At 42.0% G+C, this 20,427-nt stretch overlaps 1 protein-coding gene across 5 annotated transcripts in view; it reads left to right on the top strand.

Annotated features, from left to right (window-relative positions):
* Positions 1-494: 494 nt before the first annotated feature.
* Positions 495-20,427, top strand: part of RRBP1 (ribosome binding protein 1) — a 68,295-nt gene continuing 48,362 nt past the window's right edge. For all 5 annotated transcript variants that reach the window (XM_081033505.1, XM_081033503.1, XM_081033504.1 and 2 more), the window contains exon 1: positions 495-759. The gene's annotated coding sequence lies outside the window, so the exon portion shown is untranslated. The remainder of the gene's footprint in view (positions 760-20,427) is intronic.

Raw genomic sequence — 20,427 nt, 5'->3', positions numbered from 1 at the left:
GGAAGTTAGTTGGGTGTAAATAAAGCATTTTTCCGGGTAGTTGGGTACTATACAGCCTTGCTCAGGGAGACACCCACCACCACCTCAGCCCAGAGGGGTACAGGGGCGCAGGCTTGGCGCCGCTGGGATTCGAACCTTCCGCCTCCCGCTCAAGCACAGCCAGCCCCAACTCACCCCCTGGGAGCGGCACAGCCGGCCTGGAGTAGGCGGGGCCGACCAGCGCCCCCCCACCCCGTCTGGTGGGGCGTTCTGGCTCCGCCCCGCCCCCGCGCAGGGCCTAGCGCGGCGCCGCGCGGCCCCGCCCCGCTCCGGTCCCGCCCCCTCAGTTTCCCTCAGCTCCTCCCCTCTCCCATTGGCCGAGGCAAAGACCCTCCTCTCTGCCCAATGGCTGCCGCCGTGGCTTGGCTGCCCGCGCTCTGACTGGTCAGCAGCCGGCGGAGTGGCGGGGCACGGTCCAATGGGGAGAGGCGGCTCTATGAATGGCTGGTCCGGGTGGGGAAGGCAGGAGGCGGCGATCCCGGCGGAGGGGGCCGTTCGCCAGCTCCGAGGCAGAAAGTGCCACGACTCCACACGCGCGCACGCAGCCAGCGAGCGGCCGGAGCGGACGGCAGACGGGGCGGGCGGCGTTAGGGTCGCGGCGTCTGCAGCTGCTCGGGGGCGGCTTCTCGGCGGAGGCTTGGCCCGCTCCCCTTTCCCGGTTCCGCGGCGGCGACGGCGGCTCTTGCCCTCTCGCTCTTCCTCCCGCGTCTCCGGCTGCAGGTAAGAAACTTGGCCGGGCCCTGCAGCAGCGGTAGCGGCGACGGCGCGCGGGCCGGGCCGTCGGAGCCGGGCCTGGCCGCGCCGCAAGTGACACGTCTCCTTGGCGGCCCCTCCCCCGGCAGCGCCGCCCGCCGTCGCCGCGGCCGCTGCCCCTCGGGGTCGGGTCGGGCCCCCGCGGCGAGTTCGCAGCCGAACCCCGTGCAGGGGCGTCGGCGGAGCGCGCCCCTCGGTGGGGACCCAGGCCCCTCGCCGTCGGGGGGACCTGCTGCAGCCCCGCTGCGCGACGTGACGACCCCTCCCTCCCCGCCGGGCCGTCGGGCTGGCCCGCGCGCTCCGAAGTTGGGCAAAGAAAGTTGGCGGTGGGGCGGGGTGGCGCACAGCTGGCGGAGGAAGGGGTTAAGTTTCGGGAAGCGGCCGGATGACGTTGCCCGGCTGGAGTCCGGGCTGGCGCGGGTGGGGGGGACAGGCGGAAGGCGGCGGAGGCCGGCCGGGGGAGAGGAGGGCGGGATTGAATGGGGGCCCGCGGGCTGAGCACGCCCGCCTGCGGGCTGCGGCCTGGAGGCGCTTCTGGAGGCCGAGTGGCCCCCGACGGGCTGGGTCTGGGACGCGGGGCTGCGGGAGTCGACGTGCGGACACCGGGGGCCGTCTGGGGTCTGGACACCCGGGCGGCCGCCGGTGCAACTTCCCGGAGTGCTGGAGGCTGCTCTTTGCTCCCCCTGGCGGCGGGGCCGGAGGCACCGTTTCCCGGTCCCAGCCGCGTGGAGACGAGCGCGAGGGCGCCCGGCGTGGGTACGGGGGCACCCCGGGCCCTGCCCTGCCCGCCCCTCCCGCGCCACGATGAATGGACCAGTGGTGCCAGGCCTGGGCGGAAGTGGGCATCTCCGGCCCGATCGGCCAAGCGCGCTGGCACCCGGCCTGGCTCCCGCCCCGGCCTCCCGGCTTCCCTTCAAGCTCCCTGGGGCAGGGGAGGACAGGCTGGGGTCCGCGCTTCCGGTAGGGCGCCCGGGAAGCTTCGGGAACCCCTCCTCTAATTATAGATCATACATGGTAGCTCGAGATGGTGTGATAGTTAAAGGAGGGAGCATCTCAAATCCCTGCACCGTTGAGGATGACCTCGACCCAGCTGTTTCACTCCGGGTGTCAACTTCCCCGTGTGAAACACAGGGCTCCTGATAATTCTACTTAAGAGAAAACCTGTGAAGACCCTCCACACGAAGGGAGTAATCAACAAGTGTTGGCCATTATTGTTGGGATGAGTTTTTAGGGGCTTGTGGGGCACGGGAGGGAGGTGGAGTCCGTCTGGCTCCATCAGCCCGTTGCAAATTCAGGGCTGGATTCCACCCGTGAGCCTCCGTGCTTACAAACCCTCTGCTCAGGTCCCTTAACCGCTCTGAACTTGAGTTTCCTTATCTGTAGCCTGGAGATAGTACCAACCACTTACAATTAGAGGCTGGGCAGCCGCCCAGGCAAGTGCTGGGTAAAAACTGGGACCTTGTGCAAACAGAAGGCAGTTTGGCAATAACTCCCGGAGGTTAGAGGTCAGCAGGAAGCACCAAGGAAATGAAACTTTGAAGGCTCTTGGGAGCCTCCCACATCACTGTTTGCCAAGTGTGTTGGAACCTTCAGTGTGACGGTGTTTGGATGGCACATTCTGGAGTTTGGGGGAAGTGGGCCCACTAGGGCCTCCCATCCCAGGCTAGACATCTCTTCAATAACACTACTGTCGAGCGTCCTGGAGACCTAAGTCTTTTGTCCAGCACTCCCAGGAGGGACAGCTGCGCGTTTTACATCACCCCGGTGCATTTGGGGAGCATACATTCTCCACTGAGCCTCCCTCCTGCTTTACACCTTCCCTCTGCTTGTCTTAACTTCCCATTAGTCTGACACCAGAGAAGTCTTGAGATCCTGCAATATACTGCTTACTGTAGTGACGAGTCAGTTCCTTTATGAACTTTCCAAAGGTCAACCCACTATGGGGCTGCCAACCTGTTTTCCTTCCAGAATGAAGCTTCCGATTCTGAGATGCCATTTCCCTCTATTTCAGTAGAGGATGGACGGTGGGGCAGACATCCTAGGAGGTTGTTTTCCCTTTACAAAGAGCAATAGGAACCTGGCACGCAGGACTTCTGGACCCATTGAGGTTGAGAGGGGGACAGGAGAGGTGTCTTTGGTTTGAAAATACAGGGTGTGCAGTGGGTAGAGCTATACGCATGCTGTAACACAATTCTTTTATTTTAGAGAATCGGCCTCAAAAATCTATAGAGATTAAGTTAGATTGGTACTTTAGTGCATGAATATTTTTCGGTGATGGGAGAGTTTTAAATAAATCCCAAATCATTGAGTCACATTTGAGCAGTTTTGCTCTTTGTTGAAATGAGCCCTGAGTCAACAGGCTGCTGTAATTATACAACACCAAATTCTGTTTAACTGGGTGAATGCATGTGATTTAATTGGAATATTGGTTTACTATGTAGCAGGGACACTTTTTTCAAATGTTAGGACCCCAGACTCTTCTTACTTGTTCTTTTATCCCTGGGAGCTTTAAATAATGGGTGAATGACACATAGGCAGAGAGTCTTTTGAGACACCAGATTTTCTTTGCTAAAATCTTCTTTGGGGAGAAAAAAGTAATGGTCAGAATTATGAAGGCAGAGAATGTGCTGTCCATCTGTATATCCTGGACCTGCAGTGGTTAAGGCCTGGCCTGTAACACAATAAAAGTTGACTAAATAAGGTAGACTGCCATACCTGTTAACATAGTCTCATTAGTTGTCTTGTATGTCATTGGACAACTGAAGCTGAGTCCAACTTTATTTTTAAGGTTTATTGTTTAGAATCAGATTCCATACCTTTGACGTACATCTAGGCCTTGCAACAACCTGTTTTGTAGAGTAGGTATGGTTGCCCCCATTCTGTAGATGAGACCATGGAGGCCCAGCAGGTCAGGTGGTTATCACGCCAGTTCCCATTGCCCAGCTGCTGGGTGATATGGGTACGGCCTTCTGAATGTTCACCTACAGGACTGTATAATTCTGCGCTTGCTGGGAGAGTAATTACCCAAGGGAGGACAATGGAACTAAAAGATGTAAATTAAAAGTATCAGTGGAAAGAAGGTCGGGAGTCAGTTGCAAATGTATCAATGCAAGAAGGTATTTTTAATTTCATTTCTTTCTCAAGCATCTCCTGTGTGCTGGGCCTTCAAACGCTATAAATACAAAGGGGTGAGATTTAGTTCTTGTCTGAAGAAGCTACCATCTAGAAAACTGTTCTCCAATACTGTAACCACATAGAGCTATTTAAACATAGAACAATTAAAGTTAAAATTTTAAATTCAGTTTCTTAGTCACACTAGTCAGTACATTTCAAGTACTCAGTAGCCATGTGTTGGTCAGTGGAGATTTTGATCATTTCCATCATCACAGGAAGTTCTCTTGAGCAGAGCTAGTCTAGAGATAGCTGGTATTCTCTAAACATTCAGATCTCTGTTCCTCTTGATCATTTCAAAATATTGTTGTGTTGAACCATATGAAATTACCAATTCTGTACGTCAAAACAGTTGACTAGTGGCCGTTCATGTGCTTCAACATAATGAGATAATGAGATAAAAAAGCATTTATTCCCAACTCCTTGGGTGCATTATAAATTGCATACCAAGGAGAAAAAAAAAGGAGCGTGGGTAGGCAGCACAGATAGTGGCCCTGCCCTGGAGAGATTCTTACCTAATACCAACAGCATCAAAATGATCAAACCAAACACAAAAAATAGTTATTGGGCAAAAAGCATATGGCTTGTAGAGAAAGTAAATACATATTTAAGTGAGAGTGCCTGGGCAAACAGGTCACTTAGTGCTATAGAAAATTAACTTGGGCACTTCCTAGGAGACTGTTTTCTTAGCCAAAAAATTCTGATGAGTCTCCTCAAACAGGCAACCTGATTCCCAGGTCTAAAAACCAGACACGTCTACATAGTATGTTTCCTTTAAAGTGTCCTAAGTGACATGTGTCTCCCATCTGTCTAGCAATGGGCAGCAACTTTAATTTATAAAGAAAGTTTTGTAATTTCTAAATTCAATTATTTTGACGAGACTGGAACAGCTGCTGGTTCCCAAACCTTACACGTTCCAGTATTCTGGTGGTTTCATACTTGGCTGGCATACGTTGTTTCTTGGGTCAGTGACTATTTGCAACGCTCTGTTATACTGCATATAACTTTGAAAGGCTCATTTTGGATGGTATTTGGGAAGAATTTGAATTCTTAGCTGTATTAGTGGGCTAATCTTAATATTCTGAGTAGAAGAACGTAAAACAAAAGTTAACCCAGAATGATGGGCAGCTACTTACTTTCTCCTTGGTCAGAGAGGAGGTCCACTAAGATTGTGCCAGGAGTTATTATCTATTTATAGTGATAATGAATATCATCGGCTGGCTTAAAAGCTGGAATAAAAGACCATTTTAAGGTGAAACCTTTAATTCCATGCCCTAACCCTGGCCGAGGGGTGGGTGAACAAGATCTGTTTTAGGCTGTCTTGAGTCTAGGGCTGGTACCCTGTATGGACTGAAGTTGGCCTGTATGTGAGATTTGCTTGGCCAATCTCATGTACTAAACAATTAAGCCACCTTTTAAAAATGGAGAATTTTAAAATTAAAATACAGAGTTTTTGGTGTTCTCTTGGGAAAAATGGAAATTTCTGGTCACACCAGGGCTGCCTTTTTGCATGGCAGCCATGGACCGTGGTCGCTTGCACTGGGCAGGGCCTGTGCTCTGATTTACCAGCATTCTACCCTGATTTACAAGATGTGTGTGGGTATTGGTGGTTCCTGAGGGGGCACTGTATACTCCAGCATCAGAAAGCAGAGAGGAGCTGGAGGGCTTCTGGGTGTGACTTGAATGGTCACCAGTGTCTCCCCCTGAGCTGCAGGTTAGGGCAGTGGGAGGATCACTGGCGGGGGTTCCAGTCCTAGAAATAAGTGGTGTGACCTTGGACATAACTTTTCTCCTCCCTGGGCTTCGGTTTCCTCCTTCTGTAAAATGAAACCAGGCCAGAAGGCTCCATCTTTCAGGCTACAAACCTTGGTTTATCCTTAACTTCTTGCTTTCTCATACTTGTATCCAGTACAAATAGCAAATCTTGTCACCTCTATCTTCAAATTAGAGCTAAAATACAACCAGTCTCACCACTTCCACTGATGTCATCCTGCTCCAAATCCCTCTCATCTTGCTTGGGTTATTGTACTAGCTCTGAAGTGGTCTCCCTGCTTTTGCCCTCATGCCCTACCTTCTAGTCTATTCCAAGAGTAGATCATATCACTTGTTGGTTCATGATTCTCCTTGGCCAGAATCCCTACAGCGGCCTCCAAGGGCCCTGCTTTCATTCTGGCTTTCTTGTCCTCTGCTTCAGTCACACTGGCTGCTTCTGTTTCTTAGGCATGCTTCTGCCTCAGGGCCTTTGCACATGCTGTTGTTTTCTGTGGGGAGCTTTTTCCCAGATGGCCACATGACTTGCTCCCCCCATCTTCTTCAGGTCTGTGAAGTGTTAACCTCCCTGACCACCGTACTTAAATTGATAGCCCCTGACAATCCCCAACCCCCACTCTTGCTCCCTGACCCACTTCACTTCATGGCTTTCTCTTCATTACTGTCATCTGAAATGCTGCATATGTGACTTGTTTTGTCATCTCTGCCATTGGAGCATAAGCTCTACCAGTGCAGGGATGTGTTTTTTGTTTTCCCGAGATATCCGTAATGCCTGGAACAGTGAGTGGCACACAGTAGGTGTCCATTCTTGCTGAGCTAATGGAGAGATGATTTTCTAGTGCTCATATTCTATGAGTATATTATTGTTTAGCTTGAAGTACTCTAGATTCCTAGAGCATCAAATAATAAACACAAAAAACATATCCCAAAGCCACGTGATTTTGAATTCCCTCCAGCCTGGCTCCAGTTGGGAAATTGACAGTTACACTTGTGGTCGGACACTGTCAAATGTGTATGGTCCTGCTCTGCCAGGAGACGCCAGGGGTTTAAAGTGACTCTTAGGAGGAGGCGTGGGCATTTGCTCTCTCCCAGGCACCTCAAACCTCCAGCCTGATTATATTGATTTCAGTGCGACCTGTTTCTCCACAGTGTGTCATCCATGCCAGGACCGCTCACCAGACTGGGTCCTTCCCAGGTGCTCCCAGGTTCTGGGAGAATTGGCTGCTTGCATCCTTTATTTTCCTGTGTGGTGAGCATTTGGTGGGCTTGCAGAGTAACTAAGTGTGTCATCATTGATATGCTCAGTTACTCTGCAAGGCCCACCTAATGCTCATCACACAGGGAAATAAAGGATGCATTGGTTTGAACAAGGAGCTGGCTTGCTCTGAAAAGAGGTGGTGGGTTTTGTGTTTAGTGGCAAGAGTGTTCCTTATTGGTAGGAGGGAAAATTCTTCTCTTGTAGTTGGGATTCCATTCTCTCTTTTAGTCAGACTGAGGAGTAAAAGGAGTTGATGAGATTAACCTCCTGCCTTGCTGTATGGTGGTTTTCTTTACTCTCGGCAGACTTGCTCATGGAGGCCAGGGGAGGTGGAAGAAAATTGGGACAAGTGGTCTGGTTGGTAAGAGGCCATTCCGGGCCTAGTCCCTCCCCATCCTTCATTTCTCCTCTCTAACTACTTTTGCTTTTAGGCAAAGAAATGAAAAGTAGAGCCTAGATTCCTAGCAGTTTCTGACCAGATGATCTGGCCTACTCATTTTTTGTGGAACACCCTTGTTCTGGCCCTAAGCCCAGGTGGTATGTTTTTCTGGAACTTCTCATTTAGTCGTTAAAATGCGCAACTCAGCTACATCAAAAACTATTTTCTTTTCAAGATTCATCCTGAATAGGAATTAGATGTAGCTTTATTTCTGTTGAATATATTTTCATTTCTTTGTGAGTTCGAGATATTTGTGGTAATTGGAAAGAAATATCGTAATTTTCAGAGTTTAGTGGTAATCACGGTGATGGAGGGAAGGAAGGAGTTAGTGCTGAAGAATAAATGAATTATTGACACCCTTAATGAAAAGTCTTATTAGTGATGTGTCAGGGACGTTTAAAAGGTCAATTTTATCCACGACTCTAAAGCCCAGCCACTCTCGTTAAGTCTCTTCCCTCTTAAGTTGGAAGAGCCTGAGCCTTATTCTGAATGGTTTGATTTTTAAAAGTCAGTTAGGAGGATGGAACAGTGGTCATGGCCATGGCAAGTGAGGGTCTATGGGACAGTTAAAGCAGGGGATGACTAGCTGCCTTGACCTTGGTCCTGGCTAGTCCCTCTCTGGTGGGAGCAACATTGCATATGCGAATATGCACATGAGAGGAGACAGGAGTGGAAGTGCTGTAATAGATTCTCCCATCATTAAAGATGCTTCTCCTTCAAGATCCACATGATACACCTCCCTACCAAAGTTGGCATAGATAGTTTCAGAAAACTGCACTGTCATGAGTCTGTAGATCAATAAACTTTCACAAACTAAACACCTTGTTTAACCAGCAGATCAAGAAACAGATTATCCTCCCCCTTTGCCCCCACCCTCTCCACCCCGTCCCTCTTGTGTCCCCTCCAGTTGCCGGCCACCCTCTAGGTTCCTGGGCACACAGATTCATTCAGCCTGTGTTTGAACTTGACGTAAATGGAATCATATGGCATAAGCGCTTTTGGGTCTTTCATTGGTTGTGTGTGAGGTTCATCTGTGCTGTTGGGCTCGTTCATTCTTGTTGTACAGGACCCCATCATGTGAATACATCACAGTTTATCCATTTCACTGTGGATGGGTACTTTGATAGTTTCTTATTTGGGGCTTATATTAGAATGTAGATTACGTTGTACAGAGTGTGCCAAAAATGTATAACATTTTAAGAAAGAAAAACTGTGTTAAAATTGTAATAGTCAATATTACCATTGCTGTTGATATCGATAACAAAAGATGAATACAAGTCACGTTTGACTTCTGCAATTACAAGAGGTGCTCAAAGTGGTGACCATCAGTGTCCAGACACAGTGAGCTACTGCTTGAGCAACCAAAGTGAGTTGACCAAAGTGTCCACTTGTGTACATTTTTTTGGCACCCCCGGTATTATAAAATACAAAGTCTTGCCTCTGACTCAGGTAACCACTTGTCCACATTTCCATTGGGTCTCTTCTTAGGAATGGGATCTTGGAGCCACAAATGCTCAGCTTTAGAAGAGAGTGCCAGACTTTTTCCCAAAGTGCTGGTACTAATTTATACTCCCACCAGCAGTATTTGAGAGCTTGGGATATATTATACAATGGCTGACCTTAAAAAGGACCCGGAATGAAGTTTGAGTTACCATTGCTTATTGATAAGAAATTACTCTTGTTCTGCAGTTCTCTTTGTCAGAGATGGGAAAGCTTGGCTGCAGAATTCCTTAATCAGAGATGCGCCTTTGCAGAGGGCTTGTGAAAGAGGGTTAGGTTTTATTGCTGATGAGCAAATGCTGCCTCTTCATCACAAATCTGAGTGGAAAGGCAGCTCCTCTTGCAGTGGTTAAATGAAGGGAGGAGTTCAGCAGAGCTCTGATCTGGAGATTGAGTTCTCCCTTGGATCCTCCTCCCCACTCAGGTTAACATAGTAAGTGTTGGAGTAGTAAGTGGATTTCTTAAGAACAAAAGAGACAGTGGTTGGGTACCAGAGGTCACTCAGCCCTGACTCCCACATTTCTAACCTGAAAATCCACCCACCTCCTGGAATGCTTGTGCAGAGCCCAGGTTTGGTGGTGCGAGGACACTGCAGGCTCCCCTCCTCCGGGATTGCTGTACATTCAAGTTTGGGTTTGGAAGGCTCTCTAGCACAGCCAGTCTTCCTGTTATGTAGCAGGGATGATCTTCTTTTTCTTTAAAGAGCTTGATTGGCTGGGATTTTGATTTGACTAAGAGTGACAACAGTGCCAAGTGTCAATAGCTTAAAGAAAGAAGGGGAATTGTGTTTCTGGTGATAAGATGGACTGGGTGGTCTGACTGGGGTTGAGTGGGGCAAATGCTGTGTAATAGATAAAAATGCCTTTGAAAGCATTAAATGGCTTGGAAGGTATTGAGGAAGACAGTGAGGAGGCCAATATCTCAGTGAAAGTAATCCTGGTTGGTAAGGATAACCCTGAAGGCATTTGGCGAAGTGGGCAAACTCTTGAGTGGGGGTGGGGAGGCAGTACGAGGGAGGACCTTTCTTATGGCTGGAACCACAGAGGGCTCCCACACCTTTCACAGTGAAGGCAAGTCAGAAATACGCCTATTCCTTTCCTGTGAGGTTGAACTCCCAGGTTGCTCCTCATGCAGATCCTTTAATCTTAGTAATAGGAAATTCACAACTCAGTTTTAAAATTTTAGACTCCACCTGAACGGATAGTGCTCCGGGGCCAGTCCACAAGCAAGCAGATCTTTGGAGGACTTCACCTTTATCCTGGGCTCAGTGAATCTCCAGGTATAATTTTTAAAGGAAAATGAGCAGTCCCTAGTTAAAAATAGCTAAGCACAGAGAGAGCAGAGCATTATGAATGAGGACCGGCAGAAAGAGATTTGTGAAAACACAAGACAGTGGAGTGGTTGGCATTGATTTTAAACACTTCCTACTATTCTTAAAGTAATAGACAGGATTGAAAATACCTACAAGGAAAGAAAACTATCAAATGACCTAACAAGTTTGAAAAAAGTATCAGGTACAACTTCTTGACATGAGCAACTCAATAATTGTAATTATAAACTCAACAGATTGAAGAGAACATTAAATGAACTGGAAAAGAGAGCAGAAGAAGATATACTGATTTCATTTTATAGAACCAAATAGATGAATAATTTGTAAGACCTATTAAGAATTAGGGAGGCTAGACTGAGAAGTATGTCTAATTGGAGTTGCAGGAGAGGAGAGAGATTATGGACAGAGTCAGTATATATGAGATAATGACTGAGAATTTTACAGAATGGATGAGACACCCGTCCCCCAAAAGAAAAAAAAATCCCACATATATACAGTGTAGCGACACATCAACCAAAGGAGAAAATCAAGAGTGAGAGTGAAATGAAGGTAACTTAAGAGAAAAACCAAGATAGTTTTTCTCTAAAGGAAATTCTCAAGGATGTTCTTGGAAGGCAAGTAATGCCAAATGGGAAGAATGAGATGTACGACAAGAAGAATAAAGAAGGTCTTAAATATTTGGGCAACTCTAAACAAATGTAAAATACTGATAACAATGTTGGTAATGGGGAGGGTCTGAAAAAAGGTAGGATTAAATATGTGAAAACAATATTTTAAATTAAAAGGGTAATGGAATTAGTACAGAGGGGTTAAGTTTTGTTTAACTTTGTGAACGGATGTTATTTTTTTAAAGGTTATTACTAAAGAATAGAAACAGTGTATTCTGGAATAGTCAAGGGGGGCAATGGAATGATTTAAAAACAATTCAAAAACACGTAAGAATGGAGACAAAGAACCCAGGACAGGTGGGGAAATAGCACAATATAAGATTGTAGATTTAAATTTAAATATATCAACATTCATATTAAATGTAAATTTATTACTCTTGTTAAAACATAAACATATCATACCTGCTTTTTAAAAATCCAGCTATTTGAAAAACTGCTGTATTATTGTTATGTAAAATAAACTTTACCACAAAAAGAACTAGAGAAAGGGTCGCTTCATAATGATAAAAGTTCAGTTCATTTTAGATAAGACATTTTTAACTTTGCATCATAACATAATCACAAAAATAGAAAACAAAAATTGACACAACTTTAAGAAATGGCCAAATCTATAATTGTAGAAATTTTAGCACATCCTCTCAGTAATTGACAGCTAAGCAGACAAAAATCAATAAAGATTAGAACTTTGAACCAAATTAGGACTGTGGTCTATCTATAACTATGTGTAAATAAAACACTGCAGCCTAATACATATTTGACTTAAATTTTCAAAGATTGACCCTATCCGGGCCTTAAAGTAAATCTCAAAGGATTGGGATTATATGCAGCAGGTAGTCTGATCACAATTCAGTTAAATCAGAAATATGAATAAAAAGATAGAGGAATCTCTATGTATTTGGAAATTTAAAAAAGTATGCTTCTAGTATTTATAAGCCAATAAAAAGGAAAATAGAAAATGTTTTGAAAAGAATGATAGTGAAAAAACTACATATCAAAACTTGTAGGACGTAGCTAAAGTATTATTTACAGGGAAATTTACAACTTAAAATACATGATACTGAAAAAAAAAGAAAAGGTGAAAATAAATGAGCTAAGTTTAAGCATCTGTCTCCAGAAATTACAAAAGGTAAAATAAAGTTAAACAATCAGAAGGAAGTAAAAATGAGAAGGAATTAATGAAATAGGAAACAAATATATAGTAGAGAAGTTCAACAAAGCCAAAACTTCATTCTTATAAAGATGAATAATGCTGACCAATAGCAAGCAAAATTGACCAAGAAAGAGGCACAAATAATTAATATCAATAATGTAAAATGGGACTTCTACAGATGTGGTCAACATTAGAAAAATAAGTGACTATTATTAACAACTTGTGCTGAGTAAAAATAAATGAAGTCAGTATCATAGGTATTCATTAAAAATATCTGAAGGACCCAGATGAGAGGGTACTGTACCACACATACATAGAAGGCTTCTTTTTCACATCTCAATGCGGCAATGATTTTGTAAGTTGTGATAACAAATTAATTTGTAGGAAGATGTAAGTTATCAACACTGAACCAAGAAGAGAACCACGAACCTAATAAAAAGGATATTTACAAAAAGCCTATAACAAACATCACACTGAATAACAAGACACCTAAATCTTTCCCTTTTTTCTCTTCTGTCATTCCTTCTCTTTAGCACTATGTGGAAGGACCTATCCTGCGCAAAAATTCAAGAAAGGTGAAGCGGAAGATAAGATTGGGAAGAAAGAAACAAAAACTAATCCATAGGCAATATGCTTATATATGTAGAAAAAAAATTTTTTAATCTACTAGATGTTACTAGAATTCGGTAAGGTTGCTGAGGAAAAAAATCAATTACAGTTCTGTATACCATCAACAAAAAAAAATGAAACTTAAAAGAGATACCATTAGCAATAGTGTAAAAACTGAAGAATCAAGACATAACTCTTTCCAAAAGCACGTTAAGACCCACAGTGCATTATTTTCCTCTACCAGGATACCTGTGTTTTTCTGTTTAGATGTGGTCCTTATAATCATATAAAACCATATAAATGAGCGACTCCTATCCTATCTTATCCTATCCTAATGTCATATTTAATAGAGCCTTCATTCAGTGGATATGCTGAGATTTGCTTGGATACAGTGTGGAAATGACTGATCCCTGCTTTCTGGGAGCCTAAGTTCTACTATAGTAAGCATTCTGTCGTGGGTGAGCACATCTTAACTGTTCATGTCCATTTTGAGAAGTCAGAATTCTTGATTCCTACCTTGAAGGCATGTCATCTTCATAAATGTGGTGGAACCTGTAGTCTTCTTATAAGCTCTCAGAAGACGTAGGTCTAAGTACCTACTTTCCCACAGACTATTATTTTGAAGAAATACAAAAATGTGTTAATTCTTATTTTTTTCCCCCTTAGGCATAGAAATTGAATCTGAAATGGCCAATTTATGAATAAGCAGAGGCTTATAGTAATAGAATACATTTCTATTTTTAGTGTTTCAATCTTTCTTTAAAATGAGTAGCCTTGTTTCTTTAAAATAGGAAGTCAGTTATTTCCATCCTCTTTAAGAATGCAATAAATTATTTCAGAATACATCTTTGAGTTACAGCATTTCTCTTAGTTTCTTTGGGTAAAAAAGTAATCAGAGATTATACTTAAAATTTAGATCAGATGATCTGAATAGTCTCTTTTCCAGGCATTTAGAAATGTTAAAGTGAATAAGCATGCTTTAAAAACACAGCTAAACTTACAAAGTAGTAAAGAGCTTGCCAGAGGCCATAAACCGAGGGTGAGGGGAGTGACTAGGATTCAGGAGTAAACTGCCCCTGGAGTGTGGGCGGGGCATTGTTAGCCAGAGTCTTCTTGGCTCTTTGGCTTTGGGCTTTAATGTCCGGGCAGGGACTGTGGTTTGTCTAAGGTGGGGAGTGGGCCCAAGTAAAACCTGTACCCTTGAAGGTTCACACACTCAATGAAAGGACAGACTAGTGGCAAGAGGTGGTGGAGCTTAACAGTTTAGTTCTGAGGCAGGGGCGGCCAAATCTCAGAATTTGTAACAGGAGGTGCAGCCTTTTAAAATCTCAGTCCATGGATGCAGGTTTCTCTGTGGCCTGGTTGAAGCAAAGGTAAAACCGCCACGTAGAGACAACCCTACAACTCAGCCTGGACGGGATTGCCGCTGTTCAAGTCCCACCAAAATATGATACAAAATCACTATTAAAGGCGTAAAAGTAGGTGATGAAAAGCATTAATGGGAAGAATAATACTAGGAAAAACAGGAGACTGACTTGGTAAAAACAAATAGAATAAGTTAAAGAACTGATTACAAAGCTGGTTAGCTTCAGATGAAGAAACAATTGGTGAAGTGGAACATACATCTAAGCAGTTTTCCCAAATGATACCACAGAGATATTGAAATCTAATTAGGAGTTCCACCACAAGGAAACAGACAAGAAATTTTTCAAAGAACTGAGGGGCCCAGAGTTTTCCAGAACTGATGAAAAACATGACTCCTCAAACTCAGAAAGCACAATAAGCCTGAATAAGATAAACAAAAATAAATACACACCAAAAACTATTTTGTTGAATCCTTAGAACCCCAAACATGTATCTTAATAGTAATGAGAGATTTTTTTAAAAAGGTATAAATAAATGACAACTTGACTGACAGCTTATTTCTACCTGCTCAACCCCCCAAAAAGCCAGAAGACAAAATCATATCTTCAAAGAAGTGAGAGAAAATAACAGGAATTCCGTACTTATTTAACCCATTCAGTTTCATCAGGGCTATAAGGACTGAGAGAGTTTATCAAGAAGAGATCCTTTGAAAGAACTAGTCAAGGATATACTTTGGGAAGACTCAAAAAGAAGGGAGTAGGTTGAAAGAAGCAGTGATGAGCAAATAAATTGGTAAACATTTGGGTAATTTAAACATGAGCTGTCTGGAGCAAAACAATGAGTAGTCCAGGTGTGGGAAGGGGGATGGGTTACAGCGAGGTGGAAAAGGGCCTCATCTCAGGTAAAAGGGCACCAGACTTCAGGCCTACAGTTCTTCTGTTGGGGAAGTGGCAAGAGGCATTTGTGAAATGAGGTCAAATATGTATGTTAGGAAAATGTAAGGGTAAAAATCATTTTAATTGTCATTTTAGTACTCAGTAAAAAAAAATAGAATTAGAATGTATAACTTCCAAACACCATAGAGGAAAAGGCGATAAAATTTAAATAGTCCAATAAAATGCAAAAAAGAGGAGAATAAACAAAGAAAAAGTATTGTAAATGGGAATCACAAAATAAGGGTATATATTAGTCCAGTTATATAGGAGATCCCAATAGATGTTAATGAGCTAAACCTACCAGTTAAAAAGACAAATTGCCACAATGATCTTAAAATAAAATCCTGCTGTATGCTATTTTTAAGAGCTCTACTTAAAATGTACCAACACAGAAAGGTTTGAAAGTAAAGAATAGCAAATGATTCTAGGCCAGTATTAACCCCCAAAAGTTGGTATAACTGTAAAAATAATCAGGCGTACTAGACTTTAATGAAAAAAAAGTATTGTTACAGATAAAGAGGGTCACTATATATAATAAGGGAAAAAATAGGTACTTTATCAGGAAGATGTAACAATTCTGATTTCATGTTTACCTAATAAGATAGCCTCCAAATAAAGCAGAAATTGACAGATTTCCAGGAGAAAATGGTAAGTTCATAATCATGGTAGGAGATTTTTAAAGCTCTCAATAAGTATTAGATTAAGTAGGCGAAAAAACTTGAAGGGTTCTATAGAAAATTAAGAAGCTCAAAGTAGGGATACATGTAGAACCCTTCGTTCCATAGAGTACACATGTATTTATAAAAATGGACCACAATCTATTAAAACTTAACAAATTTCATAATCTAAATCAGTGTTTTTCAAACTATTGTGAGCCTCAAAGTCAATTTAGTTGGTTGTGAAAAAAACCTTTTAAAATTTTTTGATGGCATAGAAAATCCTGGTGCATCCCATGTACTAATACTGAGTTATTGTTTCATGAAAGTTGTTATTTACGTGTGTATATGTATATACACATGCACATACTAGTACTAGTGTGTGTGTATATGTCCATCCATTCCGGGTCACATAAAAAATTATTTTTCTTTATCATGGTTAAAAGTCTGGAAACTTTGTTTTCCGTCACACAGAACAGATTCTCTGATGACAGTGCAGTTAAATGGGAAATTATCAATAATACTTCAAATCCCCCACATGTTAGGAAAGTTAAGGACACTGCCACCTCATTAATTTGAGAAATAATATGGGAATTAGAAAATACAACTGAACAATAATGAAAAAATACTGTGCATTGCAGTTTGTAGGATGAAGCTACAGTAGTACTTAGAGGGAAATTTCTTGCTTTAAATATTTACTACAAGAAAAAAGAAAAGGGGTGGACCGGTGCCTCAGGAGGTTGGAGCACTGTGCTCCTAATGCCGAAGGCCGCCTGTTCGATTCCCACATGGGCCAGTGAGCTGCTCCCTCTACAGCTAAGATTGTGAATAACGGCTCTCCCTGGAGCTGTGAGCAGCTGGAGGACTGCCTCACCTGGGTGGAGTGCAAGGCTCATAATACCAACATGGGCCAGGGAGTTGTGCCCTGCAACTAGACTGAAAAACAATGGCTTAAAAACCGGGGGGTGGGACAGCGGGGACAAAAAAAAAAAAAAAAAAGGAGATGGAAACCATGAAAAAGAACCAGTCAGAAATAAAGGATAGAGTAACAGAAATGAAGAATATATTTTAAAAAAAGAAAGGCCTGAAAATTAATAAATGTCCATGTCAAGTGGATAGAGCAAAATAGAAGTTGGAAGAAGGAATAATGAACATTAATTATATAGATCACAAACCCAAACGCTGGTTCTGGAATCATTGAAATTGAATCAGCAATTTACAGTAGCCAAGTCATTCCTTGTTGGATGAAGAAGTTGTGGTGTATATGTGGTGGAATATTATTCAAGCATGAAAAGTACAAACTCCTGCTTTGACATTGACAACATGGATGGACCTTGAGGGCATTATGCTAAGTGAAATAAGTCAGAGAAAGACAAATACTATATGATCTTTATATGGAGTCTTAAAAAAAAACTTATAGTAAAAGAGATCAGATTTGTGGTTATCATAGGCAGGGTGTGGGGGAGGGGAAATTGGATGAAGGTGGTCAAAAGGTACAAACTTCCAGTTATAAGATATATTAGTAGGGATGTGATGTACAACATGATGACTATCGTTAACACTGTCGTGTGATACATACGAGTATGAAAGTTGCTAACAGAGTAAATCCTACAAGTTCTTATCATAAGAAACGTTTTTTTCTTTTTGTTTTGTATCTATATGCAATGATGGATATTAACTGAATTTATGGTAATTATGATATATGTAAGTCAAATCATTATGCTATACACCTTAAACTTATACAGTGCTATATGTCAATTATAGCTCAAAACAATGAATCAGTAGTTAAAAAAAAAATTAGCTCTCTAGCCCCTCCTCCTCCAGGAACAGATCTTAAAACTAGATCCAGGCAGTTTTGCAGGCAAGTTCTTCCAAATCTATTAAGAATAGGGAGAAAGGGATGATCCTTAGCTCATTTTATGAGACTCGAGTGTCCTTGCTACGAAGACCACATAAGAGCAGTCTGAGAAGGACCTCTAACTCTCTTTACTTAAGAGCACGTATGCAAATCCCACATGAAAAGGTGAACAAATCAAATCTAGTGATATATTAAAAAAGAAAAGGCCACCGTCAAGAAGGGCTTATATCATAAGAATGAAATGTGAGTTAACGTTAGAATATATATTATTGTAATTTAACCCATTTCAGGTTAGAGAAAATGTCAGGTGATAAAGAAAGAACATTTGCTAAAATTCAGTACCCAATTGTTAAAAAAGTGAAAAGAAAAGGTAACTAGGAATATAAGATAGCTTAATCTGAGAAAATACCGTGTTTCCCCAAAAATATTTTCCCCCTAATGCGTCTTTTGGAGCAAAATTAATATAAGACCTGGTATTATATTATAATGTATTATAATATAATATTATATAATATTGTTGTTATGTTGTTATAGACCCAGCCTTATTTTACTATAAGACCAGTCTTATTTTACTATATTTTACTTATTTTACTATATTTACTATATTTACAAAATATTTACTTATTTTACTATAGACCCAGTCTTATTTTACTATAAGACTTATAAGACTTATATTAATTTTTGCTCCAAAAGACGCATTAAAAATGATTGTCCGAAAAAAAAAAATGATTGTCCGGCTAGGTCTTATTTTTGGGGAAACACGGTATTTCTAACAAAAATCTGTGGTCAACACAGCATCTAATGGTGAAGACTCAGGGATGAGACCAGAAGTGGAGACTCAGGGATGAGACTAGGAAGCCCTTTCTCCCACCCTGTTCAGAGTGGGAGTTCTGTGAGACAAGAAAAGTTCTGTGAGACTGTTACAGAGTTCTGTGAGACAAGAAAAAGAGAAGAAGAAAGAAAAGAGAGAAAAAAAAAGAAAAAGAGAGAGAATAAGGTTTAGATAGCAAGAAACGGCACTTTTTTCATAGGTGATTTTTTTTTTAACAGAAAATCTAAGAATCTACAAACTCGGTTTGATGAGAGTTTAGAATAATATCTGGGTAAATGAATAACTGCGATTGTCTATAGCTAGAAATAGAAGAGTAATTTACAAAAGGTATCTTTTTCCAGTACATTTTAAATTAGCAATAATCTTAACAACAAAAGATGGGTAAGACTTTTATAGGGAAGACCATAAAAAACTATTTGCAAGTTGAAAAGAACTTTTTTAATGAATGTAGAGCCGTGCCATACGATATTCATTGATGAGAAACTCCCATAGAGTACAGTGTCAGTTCTCACTGTCTTCATCTGTGAATTCAGTGTTATTCAAATGAAAATCCCAGGAGAAGTGTTGGAGAGCATGCATAGGCCAAAAATGGGGTGATGATGCAGGGCATAGATAAATACACTGGGGGGACAAAGTATGGAGTCCAGTAATAATAGATCCAGGTATATTGCAGACTTGATGGGACAGAGGTGGCCTAGAAAGTCAGAGGGAACAGGTTTTTTTTTGGGGGTGGGGGCTGAGGGGAGATAGAACAGTCAGGAAATGCTGCTGGGTAATTATACTGATGGGGAAAAGTTATATCACTATTTCCTGTCACATGCCAAAGTAAATCCCAGGTGATTAAAAAACTACCTACATTCCCACTTACACATTCCCACTGTGGGAATGTAAGTTGGTACTGTGGAAAACAGAATGGAGGTTCCTCAAAAAGTTGAGAATAGAATTACCATATGACCCAGATATCCTGCTCCTGGGTATCTACCCCAAAAATCTGAAAAACTTTTACCTGTAAAGATACATGTGCTCCAATGTTCATTGCAGCATTATGTATGGTGGCCAAGACATGGAAACAACCAAAGTGTCCTTTGATAGATGATTGCGTAAAGAAGATGGTACATATATACAATGGAATATTACTCTGCCATAAGAAAAGATGAAACACTGTCATTTGCAACAACATGGATGTATCTTGAGATTATTATGCTAAGCAAAATAAGTCAGACAGAAAAAGTTGAGAATCGTATAACTTCACTCATGTGGGATATAAAACTGAAAGCAGCAAAGGAACAAGATAAACAAAGAAACAAAAACTCATAGACACAGACAACAGTTTAGTGGTTACCAGAGGCTAACGGGAGGGGAATGGTAGAAGAATGTAAAGGGGGTCAAGTATATGGTGATGGAAGGAGAACTGTCTCTGGGTGGTGAGCACACAGTGTGATCTATAGATGATGTGTTATAGAATTGTACACTTGAAACCCATGTAGTTTTACTAACCATTGTCATCCCAATAAATTTAATAATAATAAATAAAAACTACCTACGAAAAGTATTATTGAGATTCTTAGAAGAAAAGAACTTCTAAATCGTAAAATGTCTTCTGTCACAATGGCTTTCTCCCATCCCAATGGTTGGAACCTGGGTGGCTGGGGGTCAGGGATATAAGGGAGATTTTTCACCCTGTATGAACCATTTTGGTCCTTTTGAGTTTCACCCCTGGGGAATATATTGCCTGCATCCAACATAAATGAGTAATTATTTAAATTTAAAGGATAGCAATACTTTTTTCCTTTAAAAAAAGGGAAGATTATGACTCTAGGGTAGTATCTGAAACAAGAATGACAAACTATAAAGGCAAATATTAGTAAATTGGATTACATTAATAGTATAATTAATAGTTGATATCAAAAACATTATAAATTGTTTGAGAGAGAACCCACAGACTTAGACATATCTAAAACAACAAATGAGTAATATCCAAAATAGTATGTAGAGGATACCTATAAATGGGAAAAAAACAATAGAAAAATGCGCAAAGGCTATGAATAGTAACACAGTAAAGAAATCTGAAGGGCTAATAAACATGGAAGATGC

The sequence above is a fragment of the Rhinolophus hipposideros genome (assembly GCF_964194185.1).
Source record: "Rhinolophus hipposideros genome assembly, chromosome: 22".
Lineage (NCBI taxonomy): Eukaryota > Metazoa > Chordata > Mammalia > Chiroptera > Rhinolophidae > Rhinolophus > Rhinolophus hipposideros.
This window is presented reverse-complemented; position numbering and strand designations above follow the sequence as displayed.